The 16,764-nt window shown below is 39.7% G+C and overlaps 1 protein-coding gene across 1 annotated transcript in view; it reads right to left on the bottom strand.

Annotated features, from left to right (window-relative positions):
• Nucleotides 1–16,764, bottom strand: part of LOC128735602 (protein gooseberry-neuro) — a 101,550-nt gene that overhangs the window by 66,864 nt on the left and 17,922 nt on the right. The window lies entirely within an intron of this gene.

Raw genomic sequence — 16,764 nt, 5'->3', positions numbered from 1 at the left:
CAGTCCCTCGCTATATGGCCCGCGCCGCCACTTCTCCTACACAGAGATGGCTTCGGTCTGGCTCCTTACAGCTCCAAGACTTGTGCCTCCGCTCAAAGCACTGGAAGCAGGCCTCCAGCTGCAGAAACACGTGCGGATACTCCGCGCATCCAAGATCCTTCAACTGGTCGTCCCCTTTAAAACTTCCGAATATTTCGGCCCCTCAGTTTTGAGGATAAGTGCATCACCTTTGCTACAATTTTTTCTGACCACTTTCGGTGGAGCTCGATCCACCTCTTTCTTCCTGGCTTCTTTTTAACTAATTCCCACTGATTGTCGAACGCCAACTGCGTCTCGTTACCCTCAGTGGGTTCTTCGCTTGGCTTGCGACCCTTTGCGATGTTTCGTGGGAGTTTCTTCCCCTGGGGACTGCTTTACACGTTTGGTGGATACCTTATTGTCGTTGGACTGCTCCGTAGTCGCGAGGGCTACGGTGTGGTCAGTCATTGACGGGCAGGCATCCGTTTGTGCAGACCTCGATTCAAACGACTTCTCGGTCTCTGTCTCTGCCACTCTTACTTGCGCTTCGAGTTCGCTGTGCTCCTTCGTCGCAGCACGCATGAGCAGACTTTGTTTCAGGATTTTCGTCAGAGTGCTGCGACCTACTGCGAACTCGATAATGGCATCGAGCTGATGAGACGCCGCTACCACTCTTGGTAGCATGTTCTGTCTACTGGGTTACCTAACAGGCCTACATCGCAACACCTGCCATGAATTCCTCGAAAGTCTTGAAATTCATCTCCGCATAATGCTGCATGAAATTCGTACAGAGCAGAGAAGAAGAAGCCTATGGAGGGCGATGCATGACCGTTTATGTCTATGAGTTTGGTACCGTTTTGGGAATGGCACCTATGTTTTGCTGTTGGTTCCCATGGTATTGTGCAAGGGTTCAACACAGTTTCTTCTCACTGCCTTACTGGTTTCTTCACTCTGGGTTGTACACTCTTTGACGCTCCATGCTCTTGAGATACTTCTCCTGCGACTTTATCCTTCGATGACGTTCGTTTATACTTCGCAGCTATGGGCGTCGACTGGCCTGGCTACTGTTGCTCCATTTCTTCTGTTCATCGAAGACTTTTTCTCGGTCTCCATTATACGCTATCACATTGCACGCTACTCTTTAATCTTCGGCAATCTCAGGGCAACCGATCTGACCGGTTGATCGACTTGGATTGGGTACTAGATGCAAGCAGTTATGTCATAACCAGAATCTTTCGGCGATCGATATGGACACTTCTGCACAACGAATATACCGCTACCTATCACACTTAGAAATACTGCATAGTATGGTCTCGACTTATTGTTTGTAACTTCTTTGGGAAATGGCGTATGTAGTCAAACCAAAATCGTAACAGGTTTTCAGTTACTCTCCGACGTTTCGCTTTTTATTTTTAAAGCTTTTTCAAGGAATCGCTATAATCGTTGATATTTTACATATTTTGAAACAATTTTTAGTATTTATTTGCTACTCACTAACTAGCCTGTCCGTTGTCTGTATGATTTTGTCTGAAAATGTCTAAAATTGTCGCTGTTGTCGTATATTTCCACTTTAGGTTCCTGCATGTGATAATTCTGATTAAAGATTTTGTTGTTGTATTCGTCTATTGCTAACCTGTAGTTTGTCATTTGTCGTGGATTTTTAGTATCTTTCGTCACAATTATTTTTTGGATTTCGTTCTGTTTCCGCACTATCGGGCTAAGAGGCACCTAATTTTACAATTATGTTTATGTGTGTTGATGTGTTTGGTTAGGCAGTTGGGGTGTAGGGGTGTTATTGATTTTACTTTTTACAGAGAATAGTATTCCGGCATAAATACTATTTAATCCTTCTACGTCTGTTCTTTTGTTTATTGCATTTGGATTATTGTATATGTGACACATCTCTAGTATGGCTAATGATGATCGTTTGTAGCTTTGGTCTAGTATTTTTGTGGATGTGAGATCGAATCTATGTTTTGCGTCTATGCAGTGGGCGATTAAGGCTGTTTTTTCCCTGAGATCTTGTATTTCTCTGTCTGTGTATGTGTGTCCTGTTTCTATTAGTTTGTTCAGTTTGTTTATGGTTGTTTGATGTCCTGATAGTCTGGTTTTTAAATGCGTGGTTGTCATTCCGATGTATGAGGCTGTGCAGTCCTGGCAGCTTATTTGATAAATAACATTATGTTTTAATTTATTTGGGATTGTGTCTTTTATCGGCGGGAGTAGCATGCCGACGTTGTATCTGGTACTATATGCTAAGTGAATTTCAGGGTAATCTGTTTTTAGGAGTTGTGCAATGCGGGGGGACAGATTGTCTATATGTGGGAACGGTTTATAAATTATGTTTGGTTGTATACTTTTGGTAATTGCTGTTGCTTTTTGTTTGTATCGGTTCCAGCATCTATTGATAAGGTTTTTGGGGTAGTCGTTATTTTTGAGATGGTTTACAATTATGGAGTATTTTTGTTCTGTTGTATAATCGGTGGAAAGCTTGTCGACGCGTGTGATAAAGTTTGTCACAGTGTTGATTTTTTGATTAACAGGATGGAACGAGTTATAATTTAATAACCTACCAGAGGCGGTTGGTTTGGCATACCATCGGGTACTAATGGTCTGGTTTTCCTGTCTTATCAGTAGCATATCTAAGTATGGTAGGGTTTTGTCCTTCTCCTCTTCGCACGTGAACTGTAGGTTGGGGTGGTATTTGTTGAAATCATCGATTATCTCTTGTATTTGGTTTTGGTGTACTGCTAGAAAGAGGTCGTCCACGTATTTTTTGATTACTGGAACTGTGATTGTTGTTGTTTCAAGCGTTGCTTTTATCAGTGTGTCCATCACTATTTCAGCCAAAATAGGCGAAAGAGGACTTCCCACAGCTGTTCCGAGAGATGTGTCACATATACAATAATCCAAATGCAATAAACAAAAGAACAGACGTAGAAGGATTAAATAGTATTTATGCCGGAATACTATTCTCTGTAAAAAGTAAAATCAATAACACCCCTACACCCCAACTGCCTAACCAAACACATCAACACACATAAACATAATTGTAAAATTAGGTGCCTCTTAGCCCGATAGTGTGGAAACAGAACGAAATCCAAAAAATAATTGTGACGAAAGATACTAAAAATCCACGACAAATGACAAACTACAGGTTAGCAATAGACGAATACAACAACAAAATCTATAATCAGAATTATCACATGCAGGAACCTAAAGTGGAAATATACGACAACAGCGACAATTTTAGACATTTTCAGACAAAACCATACAGACAACGGACAGGCTAGTTAGTGAGTAGCAAATAAATACTAAAAATTGTTTCAAAATATGTAAAATATCAACGATTATAGCGATTCCTTGAAAAAGCTTTAAAAATAAAAAGCGAAACGTCGGAGAGTAACTGAAAACCTGTTACGATTTTGGTTTGACTACATACGCCATTTCCCAAAGAACTTAGAAATACTCAAATGGGAAATCCTTCCCTATCCGCCATATTCTCCAGATATTGTGCCATCCGAATGTTACTTATTTCGTTTGATGGCTCAAATGGGATAAAGTTGTAACCAGGCTTGGCACGCTCTTTTCGCTACGATTTTGCTTTTCTGATCACCGCCCCTCAAGCAAGTAGAATTTGAAAAAGTAATGTATAGCGCATTTGTAGAATTAGTTATTATCTGCAATGTTGTTGAAAGAAGCATTGCTATATTTCTTGTTTTAATTGTGCTATAATGCTTCTACCCCGTTGGTAGCAAATAGACCACACTGCCACGCTGCCAGTCGTTCGTATGTTCGAATCTCGACTGGGAGAGTCAATAGGATCGTAGCACTGACCCGCACTGTCCTGTATTCTAACAGCTGGTTGCGAAGTCTGTCGTATAAAAACAGAAAATTTCGATAACGGAATTAGCACCCAGGCTTTGCTTTTTGCCACGCTGCCATGTGGCGCCGTAAATACAAGAGATAAAAAATTACTTTCTTCAGTAGTATTATAGATTATCACTTGCTCTACCTATGCCCGAAACAACACTTTTGTAAATTCTGCTTGGCTGAGGTGCAGTTATAAAAAGAGCAAAATCGAAGCGAAAAGATCATGCCGAGCCTGGTTGTAGCTGTAGATTTTTTCACAATAAACCAACTATATTTCGAACGACAAACGTAAACAAATCATTGTATCGAAAAAGAATCACTCCTCATTCAATTTTGAAATCACATCAGTAATTCTATTGAATTTGACAATCCACATAAGGATTCGTTAACATCGATCGAAAACTCTAGCTCAACAACGTCATTGCTGGGTCCGTCGCGACGTACCAACCTATAGCCTGAAGCGTCCCCATCTAGGCTTTAATTCTTCGCTCGCTCGGTTGGCTCGCCCTTTACAACTAGTCGTCGTCAGACGTAAGTTACGTGTTGCTACCTATATAGCAACCAGTAGCAGCAACGGTAGCGAAAAAAAGAAACTAATTTTGCCCCTACCCAGTGAAAAAAAGAAGTTGTCCGCCATCAGCGATGGAAAACATTTTATCTATACACAATACCGCGCTCGAGCGAGTAACATTGGAGCGAATGTTGAAAGTCATTCTGACGTAATTACATGAAATTTATTCTTACCTTAGCAAACCCGCCCGAGCGAGCCCCTCTATTCAATGGCTGTCCCGGTTTTCTTCCTCTTGTCTGCTGCTTCCTTTGCAGCGTGGCTGCTTTCATGTTCAACTGTACGATTTACCCTCACATGAAGAAAAAAAAAGTGTACGTAAAAACGGTTACCATGCTTTCGGCAGGCGAAATTTCCATCATTATTCTCACTTTCGATCTAATTCCAATCTCTCGTTTCCCAGCCCCACCCAAACCCATCCTACCATCCGCATCCAGCGAGCAGCAGACCGACAAACATGGTTTAGAGCTAGATATTCGGTAAACTTTTTTTTTTGAATCAAAACCGGTCTATCGACTAGAGTAAGCGAGTGGAAGCCATTCCGATGATTGATACAATCGCTTCAGCTGCAAAGCTTTAGCTGCCTCCCACTGACTGGTGCGGAACAGGCGTTTGTGGGGAGTCATAGGCAACGGTGGCGTTACTAGGATGAGTGCTTCCGTAGAGTTCGGTTAAGTTGAGTAGATTGAGTATTAACTTTCAGCGGATTCAGAAGCTTGATTAAATTTTGTTCGGACAATTTTCACAAGATTGAAACGCAGACTTGAATGTGTCATTTGTTTGCCCACCCCAAGGACCGATACTGTTCGAGGCTGTACGTTTAGGGAAACGAGATGAATGAAATCGTTTTACGTTGCATGCTACCATGGCTGTTGGCTGATTAGGAGAACTCCGAAGCTGGTTTTGTGACGTGTTAATTCTTACTTCGGAAAGCTGCAACTATTTTTAGAACAAATTTTATAGTGCAACTCAGAAAGTTCTTTCGAAAAAGCAAACATCTGATTTGTTTTGCTCTATCGTTGCGCTACAAAACAGTAAACTCATTGAGTTCGAAAACAGACACTGAGGAAGCCAGCAAGTCGTAGGCGAAATACGTATCTGTCGTGAATAAAATATACATAGTAGAATTAAATTGGATAAGTTTTCTATTCATTTAATTTTAGGTTTCGTGTTCTACTAAGACGCTCCAAAAAACTTTAGTCAACTCTTTAGAAACTTTTTAGAATTCAATTTTACCTGAACGTTTCATATACCGTCGAACATGACAGAATTTTCATTGATCATTTTTCAGTATAGAGCTGTTACACTACTCTGCTAAAAGCTAGGTGTTGCAATCAAAATTTGGCCAAACAAGAGCATGTGTAAATTGATAAATTTGTTTTAAGTTATTCAAGTTAGATTTTTAACGTTTAATAAGTATAAAATTCAGAAATATTCAACTAAGCTTCCGTTATACCGAATTCGAATTATCAGGCTTTTCGATTAATTTTTGCCATCGGATTCTGTACAGCCACTTGTTTCAATTTGTGTGGTGCACAAACTTCTCGCTTTAAACAGAGCTTGGATCGTCTTCAGATTTTGTTCGACGATGACCCAATATTTCTCGATTAGGGAGAATTCTGGTGTGTTTGGATGTTTCTTGTATTTAAGCAACATCTGCACGTTTTCGGTGACATAGTCCACATAGACCACTCCATAGCCTTTGTTCCATTATGGCAGGATGCGAAATCCATCCAAAACAGTACGGAACAGACGCGTTAACGAAAATTTCCTTGTTGATTATCCCTGTTCCTATGAAAATGGCACTTTTCGAGCCATATAAATATAAATAGTAAGCCAAACCATATATTCTAAGCAAATTTCATCATTTTCATATGGTTGAAAATGTCTGGCCCTATTCCCTTTCCGGTTGCTTCACAAAAACGTAATTGACAGTCCGCCTTGACGCAGGTTTTCTCCATCAGCATTCAATAAAACAGCGTCAGTATCGATAGGGTCAGCTGCTGGGATCGTGTTTGGCCGCCTTGTTTTGTTTATCGTCGCGATCTCAAGTACTTCCTACTTTCTTATAAGTTAACCATTCGGCTCGTCTTTTACATCTCGGACGGATTGGTTGGAATTTCGCTAGTGTGAGACTCTTTTCGTGGTTAATACGGCGTCTGACTTTCGATTTCCCCCGATCTAGACTACGTGGCTCTCGACAAACAAACTTTTATTACATTAGTGACAGTCTGATTTTATATTCGGTAGATTTCGCAGCCAACTGACAGTGTACAGAAGAATGGCGGGAGAGAAGGGGGGGGGGGGGGGGGGGGGGGGGGGCAGTGCAGTGGTACGATCATATTGACGCTGGTAGTCTTTAATTCCAGCTGTGTTTTTTAATCGAGCCATAGGGAATATGAAATGAGAGGAGAAATACCTGATTATCTGAAAGAAGAGTCAAATACACTCAAGTCGGTTTTTACGCAAAAGATACGTCCCGAGTAAATCAAAACCGCGTAAAAAAACGCGTAAATTCCGAAAATCGCGTAAAAAACCGCGTAAATTTCGAAAATCGCGTAAATTCCGAAAATCGCGTAAAAAACCGCGTAAATTCCGAAAATCGCGTAAAAATCCGCGTAAACAAATCGCGTGAAAAACGACTTCAGTGTATACCCGAAAAAAAATTTACATTAAGTTTTGTAGTGGAAACAATGCATCTACAACAATTTTTATTGTGAACATTGAAACTTATGGTCAGGGATGGTCCGATCATTTTGACTCAATTTTGATTCATTTGACAGTGCCGCCTTAACCGAGCAAAATTTGACAAAGTTATGTAAGAGATATTTGTAGAACAAGTTATTATCTACAACTTTGCTGAATAAAGTTTTGCTGCATCTTTTGTAGTCAGGGTGCTATAATGCTAGACCTGATTAATAACTAAGTGAACGTTCATTTAGTTACTAATGAGGTACTAGCATTGTAGCTCTGCAACTAAAAAAGATACAGCAATACTTTCTTCGGCAAAATTGTAGATACTAACTAGTTCTACAAATGTTTCATAAATAACTTTATCAAGTTTTGCTCGGCTAAGGCGGTACTGTCAAATGAATCAAAATTGAGTCAAACTGAACGAACCATCCCTGCTTATGGTAAATTTATTGTAAAAGTGCCTCAAATTCAAATTTTATCCATATTTTTGTTTCTTATTTTATGCAATAGAATTGGCCATATTTCATCACCAATTTACTGGCTTTTTAATTATATTTTGTTTTTTCGTTTCAACAAATTACCATAAAAGAACGATAACTTTTACTGTAAATGAAAACTTTTGTTTGCGAAAAATTAGAATTTTTTAATGTTAAGATAGAGGCCATTCAGATACCCCGTGGATACAAAAATGCCAATTTTCAACACCCCCTCTCCCTCCGTGGACATCGATTCTACCACCCCCACTCCCCTCCTTTGTTTGTCCACGTGGACATTTGTTTTTCTTATGTGAAATTCTGTGCTCAATTTTGTTTTCATTTGCGTTATTCTGTAATATAAAAATTTAAGAAAAAAGCTTACGTAAAAGCAAGCTAAACTAGGCATGTTATCTAGATCTAGTTCTTCTATCCATGCTGATCTTGTCCACTGCAAATAAATGATGGACTACAAGAAAGCCTGTTCCAGCTTGATCTTCGCTTGAAGATTCATCTGCTTCAACCCCTGTTCAACTAGAGTACCCTAACTTGGTTGCTGACTTTAACACTTCACAAGACCTCTCCGTTGTGGTTCGTGTAATTTTAGGAAGACAAGTTATTTTTCAAATACGTTGTCAATGGATTTTCTTTTTCGTGTCGAGCTGCATTTGATTGTAAGGCAAAATACAATACACGTCGTGACCTAATTTTAAATAATTCACAAGGCACAAATGAAAGTTCTATTTATTGCAAAAAATGTCGATTGTCCACGTGGACATTTTCTATACCCCCTTCCCCCTTTCGTGGACAAGCGTTGACATTCACGTACCCTCCACCCCTCTCTAAGCTGTCCACGTGGTATATGGATGGCCCCATTTTTTTCCGTGTTGGGTATTTTTATCACTACGACCATTTGTTTGGTCTATTGTGATATATTCCCCGTTTTATTATAGCTATGTTGTCAAGATGACGCACCACTAGCAGAAGTGATTGTCATTGTTTGACTAATAGCATTTTTCCAGCCCGGTGATGCACTTCGGATGAAGTGCACTACTGCGCTGGGAGTTGTTCTCCAAATATCAGAGGGTTCTAACAGCCCTCTTTCGAAGAACCTTCATCTTTTATTGAGAATTGCCGGACATCGGCATAACAGGTGTTCCGAGTCTTCTTTTTCTATGCCGCAGAAGCGACATATATCATCATGAAGTTTTCCCATTAGCTTCAGATGATAGCGGCTCGGACAATGTCCTGTTATAAGACCAGTATAAATGCTTAGATCTTTCTTCGAAAGCTCCAGTATTTTGCGAGTAATTGAAACGTTTGGAGAGATGAAACGTTTCGACTGCCTAGCATTGAAAGTGTTATTCCAATTTGTTTCCACTTTCGTACATTCCCATGCTTTTAGCTCCATTTTTAAAGCAGAAGCAGATAAGCAACAGAAGGGCTCAGGTCCTACAAATTGATGAGATGATCCGAGTCTTGCTAGTGCATCAGCTCTCTCATTTCTATCTCTACAAGTTGACTTGGTTACGACGAGACAATTTTTGGAGTGATTGAATACATTCCCAGACAAGTTTTGATGTGCATGTCGCCGACTTTAGAGCGTTTAGAGCTACTTGGCTGTCGGACATGATGCATATATTTGAATGTTTATAGTTCCTGCGCAAGCACACAGTCGTACATTCTAGAATTGCTTGTATTTCAGCTTGGAATACAGTTGGCCATCTGCCCATAGAAATTGACATGTCTATTCCTGGGCCAGTGACTCCTGCTCCCACTTGATTGTCCATTTTTGAACCATCTGTATAGAAAACTGTCGAGCCTGGACGAATATCGGGACCACCATCTTCCCAGGAATCACGTCTAGGCTCAAATACACGAAATATTCGGTTGAAGTTGTATTTTTTCTCCATCCAATCTTCATTACTGGTTACAAGAGGATTTATACTAATAGTTTTTAGAATACTGAGATGACCTGTTAAGTCCCCTTCAAAAAGGTTCTTTGATCTTTTGATCCTCAGAGCACTTTTTTCAGCTTCTAATTGTATAAACTGATGCAATGGAAGTATATAGAGTAAAGCATCCAATGCCTTCGAAGGTGTACTTCTCATTGCACCTGTTATTGAGAGAGTGGCTAGCCTTTGAAGTTTTTCCAGCTTTGTTTGGGTAGTTTTCTCTTTCGTTTTTGGCCATCAGACCAACGAAGCATAGGTAATCCTGGGTCTGACAATGGCCGAATAGATCCAATGGATCATCTTCGGTTTCAGTCCCCATTGCTTACCAAACGTTCTTTTACATATCCATAGAGCATTTGTTGCTTTGTTTACTGCCTGCTCTAGATGTGTGTTCCAATTGAGTTTTCTGTCAAGAAATACTCCAAGATATTTAACAGTGTCTGAAAGTTTTAAAAGTGTTCCTTTCAATCTGATGTTATTTAATGTAATTTTTTTCCTTCTCGTAAATGGTATGATAGTAGTTTTATTGGCATTTATGCTGAGACCCTGCCTATCACACCATGATGAAATCAAATTTAAAGCCATTTGCATTCGGTCAGCGATAATAGAATCAAATTTTCCTCGAACAATTATGACTATATCATCTGCGAAGCCAATTATTTCAAAGCCTAGCGCCGTCAACTTTTGAAGAAGATCATCAACTATTAAAGACCACAGTAGAGGTGATATTACGTCTCCTTGTGGGCAACCTTTTACTGCTCTAATGCTTATAGATGAGCTTCCAAGGCTTGCTGATATCTCCCTTTTTGATAACATTTCGCTAATCCAGTCGATAATGGATATATCCAAACTACGTTTCGTCATAGCCGTAATCATTGAATTATGAGATGAATTATCAAATGCGCCTTCTATGTCAAGGAAGGCACCTAGTGAAATTTCTTTCGCTTCAAAAGACTTTTCTAGTTTTTTTACAACAGTTTGTACTGCTGTTATTGAAGATTTGCCTTCTTGATATGCGAATTGATATTCGCTCAAAGGATCTTTGGCTAAATATGATGATTTTATATGCTCATCAATTATTTTTTCCATTGTTTTTAACACAACGACCGATAAGCTTATCGGCCTGAAGGATTTTGGTGAAGTCTTATCCTTCTTATTAGCCTTCGGAATGAACGTGACCCGTACTTGTCGCCATACTGCTGGTATATGACCTAGTATCAGGCGTGATTGAAAAAGGTTTGTTAGAATAGGTGTTAAAAACGCCTTGCCCTTCTGTAGTAGTACAGGAAAAATTCCATCCCTACCCGGTGATTTGAAGGGTTCAAAAGTGTCAATCGCCCATTCAACCTTCCTTCTTGTAAAAATTTTTTTGGCCAAAGTACAAGCATCATTCCTGTTTCTATCTAACCCAGTCATTTCACTCGCTATTTCGAGAATGTCTGTCCTGGTTTCAAGATTTACAGTTCTCAATGCCGGTACACATTGGTCTCCGCATGTATTAATGATTGAACAGGGAAAATGTATTCTCATCATTAACTCTAATGTTTCCTTAGTTGAGTTAGTAAAAGAGCCATTCTCTTTTTTCAAAGTACCTAACCCATTAGAATGATCTTTAGCGAGGATTTTCTGCAATCTAGCAGTTGCTGGAGTATTTTCAATGTTTTCACATGTGTGCCTCCAGTGAATCCTCTTTGATCTTCGTATTTCCCTATTATAGGCAGTGAGAGTTTGTTTATACTCCTCCCACTGTTGTGTTCTTTTTGCCCGGTTAAATAATTTCCGAGTTTTCTTTCTAAATTTCTCCAAAGTTTTGTTCCACCAAGGTACATCTCTATTCGTAGAGCGTTCCTTTGCAGGACAGCTTTCGTGATAAGCTTGTTGGATCAGGTTTGAAAGTTGTTTTGAGTTGTCCTCAAGTTCTTTACATGTCCTTGAGCAGCCTTTCAAGTTCTTGACTCCAACCTTCAGTTTCAAATTATACTGATCTCAGTTTGTTTTCCTGGGATCTCTTATAATTTCCTTAAGTTGCTGATTAGCTTCGTAATCAAACATGATTTGCTTGTGATCGGACAAAGATTCTTCATCCGATACGTTCCAATTTTTTATTTTATCAGTCATCGTTGGACTGCATAGTGTTAAGTCAAGTACTTCTTGCCTTATTGCGTTTACAAAAGTTGGCTCTTCCCCTTTATTGCATATATCTATATTATTTGATGATATATAGTCTAAAAGGAGTTCACCTCTGTTATTGGTATCTGTGCTGGCCCAAACAGTGTGTTGGGCGTTTGCATCACATCCAATTACAAGTGCTTTGTTTTGTTTCTTGCAGTAAGAAACCAAATTTACCACTTCTGGTGGAGGTACTTCACCCAAATCTCCTGGAAAATATGCAGATGCTACGCAAATTTCAGTCGTGCCATGGGTCGTTGGAACCTCCATCATTATTGCTGTGAGATCTTTTGTAATCAATTCTGTAATTGGAAAACTTTTTATGTTTTCACTTACTAAAATGGCAGCTCTTGGCGTGAGCTCACCTTCGGCGTAAATCAATTTACACGACTTTGTAGGAATTCCTTGTATCCTACCTTTATAGGTCCAGGGCTCCTGGATCAGTGCTACATCCAGGTTGCTTTCTGTGAATCTTCTACAAAGTACAGCAGTTGCTCCCTTTGCATGGTGAAGATTCACCTGGACAAATTTAACATTTTTTCTTTGTAATTTTATATGATTTGTGGTACGACCGGGCTGTTTTGGGTTTAGTCCTGCACCGTTGACACAACTGGGTCCTGGGATGGCCCCATACTTCACAACCCGTAATTTTTATGGTAAAATTTCTCGAGGCCATGAAAGTTATGGTGGACAAGAATAAATTTGATGGTTTGGTTATCTTTTCTGACGATAAATTTTATTGTTTTTACTGTATTTTTTATCTTACTGATACAATAATTTTTATCTTCGTGTTATGGTTATTTTTTTCCGGGTAGCTCTGGCACTTTTAAACGTCACTAATCAGTTACGAAAGTGGAAACCAAAAGGTCTCGGTTCGATGGTCACATATGGAAATGCTTCATGTACATACTGGAGTAGCTAAGCTAGCCTATTCCCCAGACGAGGATTAAATTAAAGAGCGGAGAATTACCGTAAGAGTAAGGTTACCGAGTCTGCTTTGACAAGCGCGTGGTCGTGGAAGTGACTTTAGAATGGGTTTATTCTCAGGCCCCTCATTTACCCTTCCTTCATGCTGAATTCCTTATATTTACCCACTGAAGCCTCTTGACAGTGCAAAAGTCCCTCGTTAAGTGTACTGGTCAGAGGAGCGAAGGAGTCCTCGCCAGGGACGGCTGTAATATGGAATAGTACTGGTAGTGAGGAATAAGTGGGTAAAGTAGATCAGACTTTGAAGAAGGGCAAACCCTAATACACACAATCACGCATAAAATTTAATAAGTATATCGCTCACTCAATAGCGATTATAGCAAAAAGAAATGCAGTGTAAGTCATACAGCAAACACTCGGGCGATATCACAATAGATCAACCGTACTGGTCGCAGTGATGAGTCCACACATGGAAAAAACTTGAAGAACGTCTGTCTCGAAGCGAGCGGCTGAATAGGAAATGCTGAATCCCGCAAGCTATATCTAAGATGGCAGACCCATATACCATCTCTCAAATACCATGAACAAAGAAAATGGAAATACCGAAGGGATGAGTCGGATACGGCAAGTTCCGGGAGTACAATTTACAGACTCAGCTGTTTGTAAACTTTAAGGCGGTGTATGATTCAGTCAAACGAAATGAGCTATGGCGGATAATGCTAGAATATGATTTTCTGACCGCGAATCAGTTGTCGTGGACGATGCATATTTAACTGGTGTTCAAAGGAATTAGAATACGGCAGTCTTGGAGTGACAGTACTTTAGGACTATAATTCGTTCGGCGCAGGATGTACCGTGGACCTTCGCTACTAAATTAAAGTAAAGTATCGAGCCGTTTTCAATGAATCGTTCGGAAAACAAGTCGTCGTAGTGACCCCTACCTTTTGTCCAATGCTATAGAGGCGCTGGACTCTATGTCTTCTTTTGTCCAGCGCCTCTATGGTTCAAAGGTACAAGTACCTGCGAGCCATACGCCCTGGCGGGTGTTGTGGGTTCAAATCTGGTTATAATCTCTGATTATAGCTTGGTTCGACACATGCGCCTTCCAGCATTGGACAAAAGGTAGAAGTCACAACGACGACTTGTTAAGCGCAGCTACGTATTCCCCCCCCCCTTACCTTTCCACACTTTTCCCTCCATTTTCCAAAAAAATTTCATTACTTTCCCCTACCATCCCTTCATCAATTGTAGAATCATCGTTTCAAAAAATATTATTAAAATATGTTTGACCGCATTTTAAGGTCAAGACTAAAAACTCGAGGTTGGTCGTTTCGAAATTTTACTGATTCAATCAATCGCGGCGTGCAACTGCAACTAGTCTAGTTAAGCTAGGCTAAGCAAAGAAAAGTGTATCAAACAGGTGACCGTCGGGGCCTATCTATTCCGTTGTATTTTATTTGAGAAGGGAAAAGCCCGCACAAAACCTCCTGTCCTTTAGTACCCGTTTACACCAAATGATAAATCACAACTGGTTAAATCTTGACTTGAAAGCACTTTTTTATCGGATTGACAATGCAATATTATTGTGTAAGTTTTGCTCGATGCAACTCATCAATTAATGTAATGGCTAAGCTTGTGTTTGCGTCGTAGAGTATTGCGCGAGAGACTTGATTCATGTATATTTTCACAATATACCGCAGATGTTCCACAAGGTAGTCAAATGGGACTATTGCTTTTTTCTCTGTTTTTAATGACGTTTTTGATGGTAAACAACATACGGTACTTCGGTACATTTGGTACTTCTTGCGCTGCTGAAGCAGACTGACATCGTCGTAAACTACGCGCAATCACTCGAAGATGCACTGTCAGAAAGAACAAAGCCCCTCTGGAGGACTGCTGGAATGCCATCAAAACAGCCATTGGCAGTGTAGTAGCAGAGCATCATCGGGCACGTGGCACAGACGGAATCAGCGGAATGACTAGTATGATGATAAATGTACAATAAATGTGCCATTCGTAAGAACGTGGAAAAACAGAGACAGAAGAACCCAAATTTTCTGGAAGAAAACGTGCTGTACCAAAGAGGAGAAATATATGCTGTTGGAGCATCTCTGTCTCGTTTTCAGTGTTGAAAAATTAATAGCAGAAAAAAACTCAATGAGATTTCAAACACATAAAATTTCAACCTTGATCACAAGCGCGAAACTCACATATGAATTTCTTTCGTTATTATACACGATGTCTCTGTTGCTATGCGATGTGAACCAAATTCAGCTGTGAGCATTTTGCTTAATTCTTCCACAGCTGGCATTTCATTCAACGAACCAGAGAGCAAAAGAGACCGTCAGAGAAAATATCAGCAGCGAAAAATACAACACACATTTATGAATTAAGATGGCAAACATATTGGCGGAATTTATATTTTTCTTTCGCGGGAATCGAAATTTTCTTAACTAGAAAGTAATAAGCCTAATAAGAATTAGATAAACATGTAATTTCAATGTGCGTTTTAGTTTAACTGTGCGATTTATTTAGAGATTTATTCCCTCACGCTCACTCACAGCTACGCATCACACGAGAGAATGCCTATGTTGTTCAACAAGGAATTTGTATGTATATGTGCAGAGCTCCGGGTAGCAGTTGAAGCAAGGCAGAATGTGATCAAGCGGGAAGCAATATGTGTGAGTTTTGTGCTTCTTGCAAACAGAAAAACGCACGCATGGTTTTTTTCTGCATAGGATCAAGCTGACATGATTCACAGTTGCTTTTCATTTTTGCTGAGATTTTGAGTTTTTACCATCACTGATCGTTTTCAGGAAACGCGAAAGTTTTACAAGAAACTGAACACATTCCGCAAAAGCTTTGTGTCACGAGCCAAAATGAGTTGGGATAAGAATGGCAATATTTTGATGGACGATTGTGAGGTGACCGAAAGGTGGAAGGAGCACAGCGCTGACCACCTGAATGACATCTAGGTGGATGACCCTGGTGGCGAAAAAAGCCATTTTAAAGGTGCATCAAACGTGAAAGAGTTGTCAGCCCCAATGACAGATGAAGTTACGCCATCAAGCAGCTAAAGAACAATACCCAAGCAATAATATGAGGTTTATTGCACTCTTATAACGGTATTTATGGCCAATTTTGGTCACCATAACCTTCATAAAGATATAGTAAAACCTATAATGTTACTTGGATATTTAAATCGAATGGGAAGCATGGCATCATAGAGGAGCTTATTAAAATGGGACCGGAAAACAGACCACTTGTCTGCACTGGTTGACTGTTAGAATTTGGGATAGACAGCTATTGAAAGAGCGAGAGGAGGGGATTATCTGCCCGATTTATAAGAAAGGCAACACAAGCTGGACTGTGAGAACTATCCATCAACTATACGATCAACATTCTGTGCAAAAGTGCAACAAAAGTGCTCTACCAAATTATTTTCCGTTCACTATCACCAATTACTAACAGATTTGTTGGAATTTATCAAGCTGGCTTCGTTAAAGGGCGATCAAGGACGGGTCAAATATTTACACTGAGGCAGATCCTCCAAACAGGCTGTACAGAGTCCCCGAACATCATTTGTTCGTTGACTTCAAAGCCGCATATGATATCATCGACCGAAAAAAGCTAAGGAAATGAATAGGATGAAATCGAAAGGACCAAGACATGATGGATCCTAAATCTGGCCGAAGAGCTAATTACACCTTTATAACTTAACTTATATTAAATATAGAACTTAAAATCGAAAACTTCCCGGAAACCTTCTCGCTTAGTCGCTGTCGTCAAGTGAAGTATAAAAATCAACTTCGTAACTATTTATTTCGTGAACTCTTTAACAATTAGAATCAATTGTAAATGAAAAAACAGCGTGCAAAATACTCAATTACAAACCAGCAGCATAGAGTTTTCAGAGGCCAATCAACTGTTTCAATTTTTTTGGAATTTATATTATTTACTTTGAACCTTAAGAATGGCAATCGCATAGAAACTCTTTACACAGTCTATAGCCAAACATTTAACTCAATCGACATACTTTTATTATTATTCTAATTCCAAAAAATGATAGAAACAACTCTTCAGAAAT

Source organism: Sabethes cyaneus, chromosome 2 (assembly GCF_943734655.1).
Source record: "Sabethes cyaneus chromosome 2, idSabCyanKW18_F2, whole genome shotgun sequence".
NCBI lineage: Eukaryota > Metazoa > Arthropoda > Insecta > Diptera > Culicidae > Sabethes > Sabethes cyaneus.
Note: the sequence above shows the minus strand (reverse complement) of the source record. Positions and strands in the feature narration are given on the sequence as shown.